Here is a 12,632-nt window from a genome sequence, read left to right on the forward strand (position 1 = left end):
GTTTGTTGATACAAAATGAACACAAAAATGAATAGCCTTCCTATAAATCATTGATAAATTCGGCTGAAGAAGAAATTAGGGCAACAGCATCCTTCCCAATAGCCATAAATAAAAAATATATATCTTGGCTTAACGCAAACCATGCATGTGAAGAACCTGTATGACAATAACTTCAAGCCTTTCAAGAAAAAAATGAAGAAGATGTTAGAAGATGGAAAGATCCCCCATGCTCATGGATTAGTAAGATTAACATAGTAAAAATGGCCATCTTACCAATTTAAATCTACTGATTGAATGCAATTCCCATCAAAATTCAAACACAAGATTTTACTGACCTTTAAAGAACAACAGCCAACTTCATATGCCAAAACAAAAATTTCTAAGATAGCTAAAACTATCATATATAATAAAAGATCTTCTGGATGTATCTTCATCCCTGATTTTGAGCTGTCACACAGAGTAACAGTAATAAAAAGAACAGGTGGCAAAAAAAGACAATTTTATCAATGGAATCAAATGCACGACCCATGAGTAAATCCACTCATCTATGGACACAAATTTTGAAAAGCAAGCAAAATTATAAAATTTAAAGAAGAAAGCATGTTCAACAAATGGTGCTGATCTAACTGGATGTCTGAATCTAGAAGAATGAAAATAGATCCATATCTATCACCCTGCACAAAACTCAAGTCCAAATCTATCAAAGATTCAACACAAAGCCAGATACACTAAATCTGAGAGAATAGAAAGTAAGGAATAGCGTCAAGTGGATTGGCATAGGAGAAAACTTCTGGAACACAACAACAATAGTTAAGGCACTATGATCAACAATTAATAAATGGGACCTCATGAAACTGAAAACCTTATGTTACAAAAAGGACACCTTCAAAGGAACAAAACTGCAGTCTACATAATGAGAAATTATCTTCACCAACCCCACATCTGACAGAGGGCTGATATCCATAATATATAAAGAAACTAGATATGTTATCTCAATATACCAAGCTTTTAAAATGGGGTACAGATCTAAACAGAATTCTCAACAGAGGAATCTCTAATTGCAGAGAAATACTTGAGGAAATACTGTCATTATTCATTAGGGAAACGCAAATCAAAACGACTCTGAGATCCATCTTATACTCATCAGAATGGCTATGATCAAAAACTCAAGTGACAGCACTTCTTCATTGTGAGTGGGAGTACAAACTTGTACAATCTCTGTGGAAATCAATCTGGCACTTTCTCAGAAAACTGGGAATAGATCTACTTCAAGATGACTATACCACTCCTGAGCATATACTTAAAAGACGCTCCACCATACTACAAGGATACTTGCTCAACCATATTCATTGTGGCTTTATTCATAATATCCAGGACCTAGAAACAACCTAGGTAACCTTTAACCAAATAATGGTTAAATAAATGTGGTACATTTACACAGTGGAATACTACTCAGCTATTAAAAAGAAGGACATCATGAAATTTGCAGGGAAATAGATGGCACTAGAAAAAAAAAACATGATTGAGGTGATCCAGACCCAGAAAGACAAACATGGTATGTACTCATTTATATGTGGATATTAACTATAAAGTAAAAGATAATGATGCTGCATACAGTCCACAGACCCAAAGAAGCTAAGTAACAAGAGTGATCAAAGGGATGGGGGATGTGTGGATCTCACCGATAAGGGGAAATAAAATAGACATTGAGGGTGGATAGGTGGAGGAGACTAGATAAGAATTTGGATGGGGCTGGGTACAGAAGAAATGAGATGGGGAGAGGACTGGGAGAGAGAGAGTACTGGAAAAGACTACTGTAGGACGGGATAGTATTTCTGATATGAGGTAGAAACCTTGGGCAATGGAATCTCCCAAGAATCTATGAGGGTTACCCCAGCTGCGACTCCTAGAAAGAAAATATTAAGCCTGAAAATGCTATCTCTAACAACCAGGCAAGACTTTCAGTAGAGGGATTGTGACACCAAACCAGCCACATACCCTCCTACCTACAATTTGTTCTGTTTTCAGAGAGGCCTTACGCAGAAACTGATGGAAACAGATGCAGAGACCCACAGTCAGACATTAGGCAGAGCTTGGGAAAACCTGCGGAGGAAGCAGAAGAAGGAAGGATTGTAGGATCCAGAATGATCAGGAATACCACAAGAAAACCTGTGAAATCAATTAACTTGGGCCCATTAAGGGCTCACAGAAGCTGAACTGTTAATCAGAAAGGATGTACGGGTCTGACTAAGGCCTTCTGCGTATGTGAAGCAGATGTGCAGCTTGGTCTTCACGTGGAATTCTTACTAGCAGGAGCTGGGGATGCCTCTGACTTTGTTGTCTGCCTTTGAAACCCTTCACCCCCTACTGGATTGCCTCATCTCGCCTCAGTAGATGTGCCCATTCTTACTACAAGTAGATATTCCATGGCTGGTTGTTATCCATTGGAGGACACCACTTTTCTGAAGAGAAAAGGATGAAAAGTGGATGGCGGTTGGAGGAAAGGGCTGGGAGGAGAGGAGACAGGGGAAACTGTGGATGGAATGTAAAGTAAATTAATTAATTAAAATAAAGGGAAATATTCATATTTATTTATGAAATTACACCCCTACTTGGTTTCTACTTTTGATAGTTTTGGTTTTACAACACTCATTTTAAAAAGATCCTCTGAGTATTATATTTTATCTCCAAACCTTTCAAAATGTAGTATATTTCTCAAAAAAGAAAGGCATTTTATTTAACCTTAGTATCATTATAATACACCCCAAATAACACCAATAAAATCAATAATATCTACTGTGTAATTCATTTGTTAACTTATCCAGTTATTTTCTTTTATAGTTTTAGTGGTAAACTAAGATAATATATTCTATATTATTTGTCTAGAATGTCTTTATTCTTGTATGATAATTTATGATCTGTACATTCAATATTTTTATTCATTTCCATTTTTGAAGTATCATACTATATTATTCTAATTCTGATGTTCACTCATATTTTTGGTTGTGAGCCTAGCCTTTAAAGGCTGAGCCATTTCTTCAAACCTTGATTTTCACTCTTTATGTTACTGAGTAATGATTATCTCAGTAAAAAGGCATGATAGTTTACTTTTAATTTGTAGTATATAAATATAAAATTAACATTGTCAGCCTAAAATGTTTCATGGAAAGAAAAGTAATTGATTATCACATTGAGTAATAACTTTTGTATAAAGTGGCACAGTACTTTTGATAGCTATATTTTAGATCTCCAACCCTTTCAATATTTTCTTAAACATTTATTTAAAGTGTTTGCTTCACATTTAAATTTTGACACACAATCATTTGCACAGTGGTAAAAAGTTTAAAAGGCCTGAAGTTATTCATCTGATAAATGAGAATTTCTTAGAATATCTACCTTCCAGTAGAAACAGTTCTAAAGCTATAGGATACTCCAAAGAGAGCTCTGCTTTCAAGGCAATGATATATACATATATTCAACAAGGCAGCTTTCTCCAAATGTTAAAGTTTCAGCCCCAGGGCATTTCACTGGACACATGTTAGAAAATAAAGCCAGTTGAACAAGTTCGCAATTTGGGGACATTTTTTCCTAGTCTATATCTAACTAAGGAGTTCCAATAATTTTATAGTGATAAGTTTACAATGATATGATATCAAAACCTAGACATTTTTGCACAGCTCTAATTTACAGTTTTTTTTACTTGGTAAATACTCATTTGAATTATTATATATTAATAGGTATACAATTCATAAGCATATACATAAGACACAGAATAATCTTATCTATTAACTTGTAGTAAATCATATGCTAAAATATGAACTAAGTTACCTATGCATTAAATTATCATTATGAATTCATATAATATATTATCATTGTTCCCATTTCTTACATGAAGATACTGAAAATCAATATTTTTTTTACCAAGTACTATTAAGAGGAGAGCCAAAGTTAATTTTTATTGCAATTTATTCACTTTACATCCCAATTAGTATCCTCTCACTCTTATCTTCCTGTTCCTGCCCTTCCTCTATTTTCTGCCAGTTATCCTTCCCTAGATTTCTGGTGGGGGGCTTCCTGTCCCACCCTTTAATCATAGTTTATCAGGTCTCTACTGGGTAACCTGCATCCCCTTCCTCTGCACACCCCCAAGTCCACCCTGCCAAGGGGCAGTGATCCAGTTGCAGGCACCAGAGCTCATGTCAGAAGCAGTCCCCTCTTTCACCCCTCCCCATACCCATGGAGCATGAGCTGTCCATCAGTTACATCTAAACAGGGAGTTTGAGTACTCTGTATGTATTGTCCTTGGTTGGCATTTTAGTTTGTATAGGTCCTCTGGGTCCAGATCTGCTGGCCTTGGTGGTTTGCCAGTAGAGCTTCTCAGCCTTCTGGGTCCTTCCACTACTGCTCCTACCCCACTATTACGTACAACTCTCAGATCTCTTCCCAATGTCCAGCTGTAAGTCCTATTATCTGTCCTGAATCCTCGCTTGGTGGAGTTTCTCAGAGGACTTCTATGTTGGACTAATATCTACTTATAAGTGAGTATATATCATGTGTGTCTTTCTAGATCTGGGTCACCACATTCAGGATGATCCTTTCTAGTTCCATCCATTTGTATACAAATTCCAAGAGTCCCTTGTTTTTGATAGATGAATAGTGTTCCACTGTGTAAATGTACCAATTTCTTTATCCATTATTTGGTTGATGGGCATTTGAATGTTTTCAGATTCTGGCTAGCTGCTGTGAACATAGTTGAGCTACCATCCTGCATGGGCCCAATCTCATCTGATCTGAAAGCCTTACTTTAGCTTTATCTCTCTCAAATCCTCTAGTTATGAAAAAATTAAGCTCATGAGAGGAATTCATCTATATTCTACACTATGGACCAAAGTGCCATGTTTGCATTACTATGTTTGGTGAGTTGGTCAAGATACAGCTTTTCAGCCTTAATCTTAATTAAAAAATAATATCAACAATAAGGTAAAACATTGTATTTGGACTTGGACATAAGTGAAATAGTTTGTTAGAAAGATCTTCTATTCAAAATACCTTAAAATTGAAAAAAGCAATAATCAATTTCAGCTTACAATTTCATAAATTTCTAACTATGGTTGTCTGAATCTACTGTTTTCATGTCAGTAATAAGGAAGACATCATTTTGGTAAAAGCAGGCTATTTACTCCACAGTGGCTAAGAAATGGAATAAGAACATACCTGTGGAAGCTCAGTTCTCTTATCTTCCACTTATTCCTACTCCACTAATCTCTTCCTACTCCTTCACAGATACAATTAGCAGTAGGTTTTACCAATTCCCTATGCATATGTTGATCCAATCAAATTGATCATAAAGATTAAGCATTACACATCCTCACCTTGTCAAGCTTGCCTAAATAATTTTCTCATGTTTCAAATAAAAACAATAACAATTTCTTTCTAATATAACAAAACTATCTTAGATACAACTACAGATATATACTAATTCTTCTCTCAAGATTTCAACAGTCCCAGTATTGCTCAAGAATTTCAGGCCAATATCTACTCTGAGGCACATTACACTTTGCCATAAGTGTCTATGAAATTTAAAATGTGAATTAAATACTCCTAACATTCAGTGACACAAACTACACATTACAATTTCAAAAGGAGGGTTAGAGAAATAAAATGAAAAATTAGATTAAGTGAAACCTAACAAGACAAACAAAGCCATTAACTTCATGTCTAACATCCTCTTACTTCCTTCTCATTTTTATTTTGTGAGGCTCATTAGCCTATAGGATTGTACCAAGTGCATTTAGGTCAATTATCTCTTTAATCAGCTGGGGAAAAGTCTTTTCAGACCCAGAAGTGTGTTTCTCTTCTCAAGGACAATACAGGAGGTAAACTTTAAACCCCTTCCCAGATCTAGCCAATGGTCAGAATATTCTCCACAGTTGAGTGGAGAGTGTGATATGACTTTCTCACGTACTCTGGTGCCTCATATTTGACCATGTCCCCTGGATGGGGAGACCTGGTGGCACTCAGAGGAAGGACAGCAGGTAGCCAAGAAGAGACTTGATACCCTATGAGAATATACAGGGGGAGGTAATCCCCCTCAGTAACAGTCATAGGGGAGGGGAATAATGGGAAAATGGGGGGGGGAGGAATGGGAGGATACAAGGGATGGGATAAACATTGAGATGTAACAAGAATAAATTAATAATAATAAAAAAAGACTTCTTATCGGGACTAGAGAGATGGCTCAGTGGTTAAGAGCACCACCTGCTCTCCGAAAGGTCTTGAGTTCAATTCCCAGCAACTACATCGTGGCTCACAGTCATCTATAATGTGATTTGATGCCATCTTCTGGCCTGCAGGTGTAGATGCAGGCAGAGCAGTGTATACATAATAATAAATAAATAGATTTTTAAAAAAAGAGCTGGGCGTGGTGGTGCACCCCTTTAATCCCAGCACTCGGGAGGCAGAGGCAGGTGGATCGCTGTGAGTTCGAGGCCAGCCTGGTCTACAAAGTGAGTCCAGGATGGCCAAGGCTACACAGAGAAACCCTGTCTCGAAAAACCAAAAAAAAAAAAAAAAAAAAAAAAAGACTTATCAATTACACAAGGTAAATCATAATAATTGCTATCTTGCATGTCTTTGTACAAGTTATTTGACACTTCCACAGAGCTAATATATGAGCTATCATTAAATGTTTTTCTGTTAAAAATATCCATATAATAATTTTGAGTAGTATTTGGTAGATTGAAAAACCTTTGAGATTTCTCCATGAAAGAAGAAATAAGACACCTCTAGTAGTTCGGTTGTCTTTTTCCATTTTTAGTTAATATGATACAAAAGCAATGGAATCTGTGGCAGAAACTAGGATATTTTCCCCAGTGACTGGTTTGCTAAATTTGAAGCCATCCTCATAAGGAGATTCTTTGATGCTTATCATCTTCTTTGAGGTAGGCTGGATGTTGCCAGGAGTTAACCTGTCTTGTTGTCAAAGAACATTTAAACCAATTTAAAAAATCTTTAAATGCCAAATACAAATAGCCAAAACGGTATGAAAGTAACATTTATGTAATTCCTGATTGTTTCCTGGTTCTTCTTGCCATATGTATAAAAGGAAAAATAATAATAAAAAGTAAAAATATACAAAAAATGGAATCATTTCTATTCAAGGCCATGAGAATATTTAAATACTTTTATTGCCAATATTTGAAGCCTACCATCCCTGTCTTTCCTGAATAAATGAGAAACATGTAGCCTTGATACCCTTCCCTAAGGTGTGAGCATGTTCTTCAAAGACCATGTGTTATAAAATTAATTTATATTGCAAAATGTTATGAACTAGACATGAATGCAATGTTATTAGTACATGAGACTTCACTTTCATGAATATATTGACAGAGTATGCAAAGAAATCTCTGTTCACTTTAAAATATCCAGAATGTGGCAACTGTTAAAGCAGTAGAAAGCAAACCAAGATATCCTTGCTCTACCCTATTTCTCAATATGACAGGAAAACAACCTTCCAAATATAAGTGAATAGTTGACTGACAGTTGATTGCATAGACATGATTGATCCCAAAATAAATCAGAACTCTTCTTTAGCTGAGGCCAGCCCAAAATGCCAGCAGACAAAGTGATATATTTTTGAGTGGTTATCAGTTGACAGTCAAGTGATACAGTAGTTCCAAAAGTATCTTTTTTAGTCCCAACAAATTGTGTTTTTATTAAACATTTCATTTGCATTTGCAACATTAATCTGTCCATTTGAGAGACTATAAAAAAGAAGCATAAGCATACTTTCTATTCTCAGTAAGATCACAAAGACAAATATTGAGGGATTAAATACAAAGCATGAGTAGGATGACATAAGAGCTTTTCTGTGGGAAACATTAGATTATTCAAGATGTAAATTCATCTTTCCAGGATGCTTGATGCCTCCTTAATGTAAGTACCTACAGACAGTGTCATCATTTTTGTATTTATGATTTCATAACAGCAAATTAATAGTGCAAAATTTTTAAGAGTGTCTTTCAGAAAAATCTGGTGAGGGAGCACAAAATGTCCCACTTCTTTACTCTGTGATTTGGAAGACCCTAAAAATTTCATCTTTAGTTTAGTGCCCTCATCTATAAAAGAAGGTGCCAAACAGTTAGGGTATTGAATGTGCTCTGAAGGCCTATTTGTTAAAAGTTTGGTCTCTAGAGTAGTGTTTGTAGAATATTGATAGAATATTTGAGAGCTGCTGCCTCTTGAAGAATCATTGGATCATAGCAGATGTGTATTCCAAAGTGATGGTAGTTTCTTTCCCTTTTCTTCTTGGCTTACTTTGGGAGCAGTTTGTTTTAGCCTGTGTTCCGTCTTACTATTACCAAAACCAAGGTCCCAAAGTAGTGGTTTTATCTATTCTTCAACTTATCCTCTAAAATGGTGATTCAAGATAAATTTTTCTCTTTTTAGCAGTTAATAAGTATATGTATTTTTATAGCTACATAAAGTATAAAGCAGAAGGGGAAATAATGAAACTTCATAGGACTGTTATGATGATAAAGACAGACAAGCAGATACAATATATAATCCAATTACTTACATATTTTATGTGCTGACTACTGAAATATCCACATACCTTTTATTATTATTGGTATAAATTTTAAAAAACAGTATCGTTTATATGGAAAACTTTTGTATTTTTAAACAATCTTCTTCTAAGAAAATGTGTTCAAAGTAACCTTTTCACTCATTCAAAATAATCAAATTTGTTTCTACTTTAAGTATTTGTAACACTTAAAACACTGTATGTCCTTCCTGCAACTACTTTATTTTTTATTTTATGGTTTTAAGAGAATATTTTATCTGGAGTGGGTTTTGTTTCTCAACATTCTCAGTTTGAGTCTCTGAAATGTATAGTGTATAGATATGAGAGGGAAACTACTCTGGTCAATTTTGCATTTAGCATGTGGGCTGTGGAAGGACTTCTCAAGCACACTGGGATGCTATGAGATGACATTCTATTATCTAAACAGTAAGCAATGCTAATAGTAAGTATGCCTGTGACACAGTTCTTTAGGTTGAACTACCTCATTCCCTCTTTCTGTTCCCTATGAATTACTGGCTAGTAGCAGCATAAAAAATTCCCTGCCTCATACAGTCTTACCTCTTTTACAAGAAAGCTACCAGAGGCTGCTAAATTTTTGCTATATATATATATATATATATATATAATTTGAAATTGATTTCTTCATTTCTTTCTGCTTTACTTTGCTTTCTTAGTTTTATGAAATTATTTTTTCTCCAAAACAATCTTACCTATGACCAGGTTTTTACTCAACTTGCAATTACACTTCTATGATTGGAGTTCTTATTTGTCCTCAAATGTAGAAGTGACAGGATTTGCTGCTCATCTAGCTCAACTGAACTCAGATTTTTGATGAGTCTTTGGTAGTTGTCAAATTAAAAACAATATTAAATATATTTATTGTCAGAACTCTAGATTTATACTTTATTTCTCATATGACATTTCCCTCCACTGCCTGTGTGGACACCTCCTCACCTCTGCACATAGCACAGGCTCTTCAACCAATTGCATATGAAGGCCTTTGTGAGAGTAAGCTAAGAGATACAGTTAATACATAAACTTCCTGAACTTTCACATTTTTTTACATCTGCTTTATATGTGTTAGATTTGTGTACCAGGAATCATGTCGAGGTAGAGAGAGAAATGATTCATTTAAAATTTCTGACAAGGTTGCTATGAAATTATTTCTATTTTTATAAATGACACACCAACGGAGTCATGAGGTCATAGACCTTTTCAGTCTTGCATCCCTTTAGTTCTCAGTTCCATTCCTCTGGTTTAATTAGCTTGGCCACATATCAACACCCTTCAATGTTCTCACTTTCTCTAAGATACTACACAGAAGTTCTACATAAAGGAAATCATGAAAGATAAACATGTCTTTATATATTCATATAGGTTTGTAAATTGTTTATTATTTTATATTATTTGCATATAGTTGCCTGATAAGAATAATCCAGGAGACTTTACATAGAAACTCTAAAGCATGGAGCTAACAGTGTTGTATTAAACACGTTGTCCTTTATGTAAGGGTGGTGTATACACTAACAATGCAACCACAGGAAACATTTCCATACCACTTAATAGTTCTAAAAGCATATGTGTATTATTTATTCTTCATTACAACTTGATGACGTGAATGCTAGAATAATCCCCATTTTTCAGATTAAGAAAGTGAGACTAAAGTGATTCATTCAAAATGTACACTAGAAAACAGATAATAGGTAACATAGCTGTGAGTTCTACGTATTTATAACTGATAGCAGCCATGTAGAGTGTGGGAAGACAATGGACATTGGCACAAGTAAGTGCATTTCACTATCTAGTCCTTTCTTTTTTAATTAAAAATTATTAACAGATAGTGATTGTACATATTAACTTTAAGTATGTAATTTCACAATATGTACATGATGAGCACCGATCAATTGCTCAGGGTATCAGCATTTTGATTCCATCATTAATTTGTGCTTGGAATCTTTGCTCTTCTTATGTCTAGATACCATAAAATATATAATACACAAGAAAGAATTCTTTCTTAAATGTGTTTATACATATGGTATATTCATGTATATAGGTTTATATTGTACATTTGTGTGTGTATGAATGTGGAGGACAGATATCAGTATGGGATGTCTTCTCCTAGTTGCTATCCTCCTTAATTTTTTTGATACAAGGACTCTCTTAGATTATGCAAAACTAGTAGGCTAGACATTTTCAGAAATCCTCCTGGCTCCATGCCTGCACATGCATGCACGTGAGGACTTGTATGTTAGTTGTGAGTGTTAGAACTCACGGCCTCAGCAAGAAATCTTGCTAAGTCCCATAATTCTTTCTACTTAAATGTGTTTTCATACCATTTGTCCAGACTCCTTTTACCTTCTTTTAACTGGTTTCAGTGTATAATAACCAATGTTGTACATTTCAGTTGACTTGTTAATGCTTCCATATATGAACAAATGAATGTGTAATACTACTTCTCTTTCTACATATAGTTTGTTTCATATATGTAACATGACAACTTCCAGTTATATCTATTTTGTTGCAAATGAAGAATTCAGTCTTGTGTATTTCTGAATAAAAGTATATTACCTATATGTGTTAGACATTTTTTATCTATTCCCCCATTTATGGGAGCTGAGATTGCATCTATATCATAGCTCTTATGAACAGTGTTGCAAGAAATATATGATGATATCTCTTATTCATTCTGATTTTGTTTCCTTTGAATAGAATATATAGATAGAAGGTGGAGAGCTCAGTGATGTGACAGAACTATTCTCATTTTCTTCAGGAAACTTTATGCTGTTTCACAAAAGAGTTAGAAAAGCTTATGTTTATAACAACATCAAAAAAAAGGCCCTCTTTGTCAATATCTTCATCATCATTTGTTTTTGTTTACCATTTTCATTTTGGTAAGTTGATTTCTCATTGAGCTTTTGATCTATATGCCCTGATGGTTAATGGTATTTACCATTTTTGATACATTTTCAACTTATCTTTGTAATATAGCAAGCAATATTCTAGGTAATCTATTTGACAGAACCATACTAAGGTTAGTATTCCTTTATATAAAAATACTTATTTTGACCATATTATACTTGCATGAATACAATGATATATATATTCTCCCTACAACTCTTCTAAAATTCTCAAAACTATCTTATCAACCTCATATCTTTTTTAGATAGCTCATTAAGTCCAATTAAATCCTTCTGAATATGCATTAGTCATAGCTATCTACTAGGACATAGGAAACTTGCTAGAGGCAACATTTCCAATTAAGAATAATTCTTCTTCCAGTAGCAACTATCTATTGTCAATAGCATCTCAGTAAGCCTAGATGGTTGTACAAAAGGAGACCACCTACCACACCTCTAGTAGGATTTTAGCAGACTTTATTTTATACAAGTGTTTGGCAGGTATTCACAGCTACTATGAGGACATGGATTTTAAAGACATGTCATGTCCACAAGACAGCTTTCACTGCACTCCTCCCCATATTCTAACTTTTACATTCTGCCTCACCTTCTTCAATGTTTTGTGAACATTGGTAAGGAGGTGCATAATATGGATGTCCTATTTATTGTCAAACACTAGGTCTCTTTTTATCAGCACTTTTACCATGATGCATCTTTCCACCAATTAATGTCCACTTCAAAAATAGTTTTCTCTGATCAAGTCTGAAAGTTACCTAGGCCTGTAGATATAAACACAAATATTCATAGTGCTACACTCTCAGTTTGTTTGGAGTATTCTCAAAAAGAAAAGAAAAAAACCATGAAAATAGTACTACCACAAGTATACCACCGCCTGGATATCTTCTGCATGTTATACCATATGGTAGTTGCACTTGCACATTTATATTCTTTGGCCCTATGTTCACAATAGCCAGGAAATGAAATATATTTTTGTGTGGGAAAAGATGAATGTTAATAAAAATGTAGCAATATAAATAATAGAATGTTAATCATACATAAAGAAAATGAAACCATGAAGTTTGAAGGTATATGTATGGAATTGGACTGTTATGCAAAATGAAATAATTCAGACCAAGAAAAACTATCAGGTT

This window comes from Acomys russatus, chromosome X (assembly GCF_903995435.1).
Source record: "Acomys russatus chromosome X, mAcoRus1.1, whole genome shotgun sequence".
Classification (NCBI taxonomy): domain Eukaryota; kingdom Metazoa; phylum Chordata; class Mammalia; order Rodentia; family Muridae; genus Acomys; species Acomys russatus.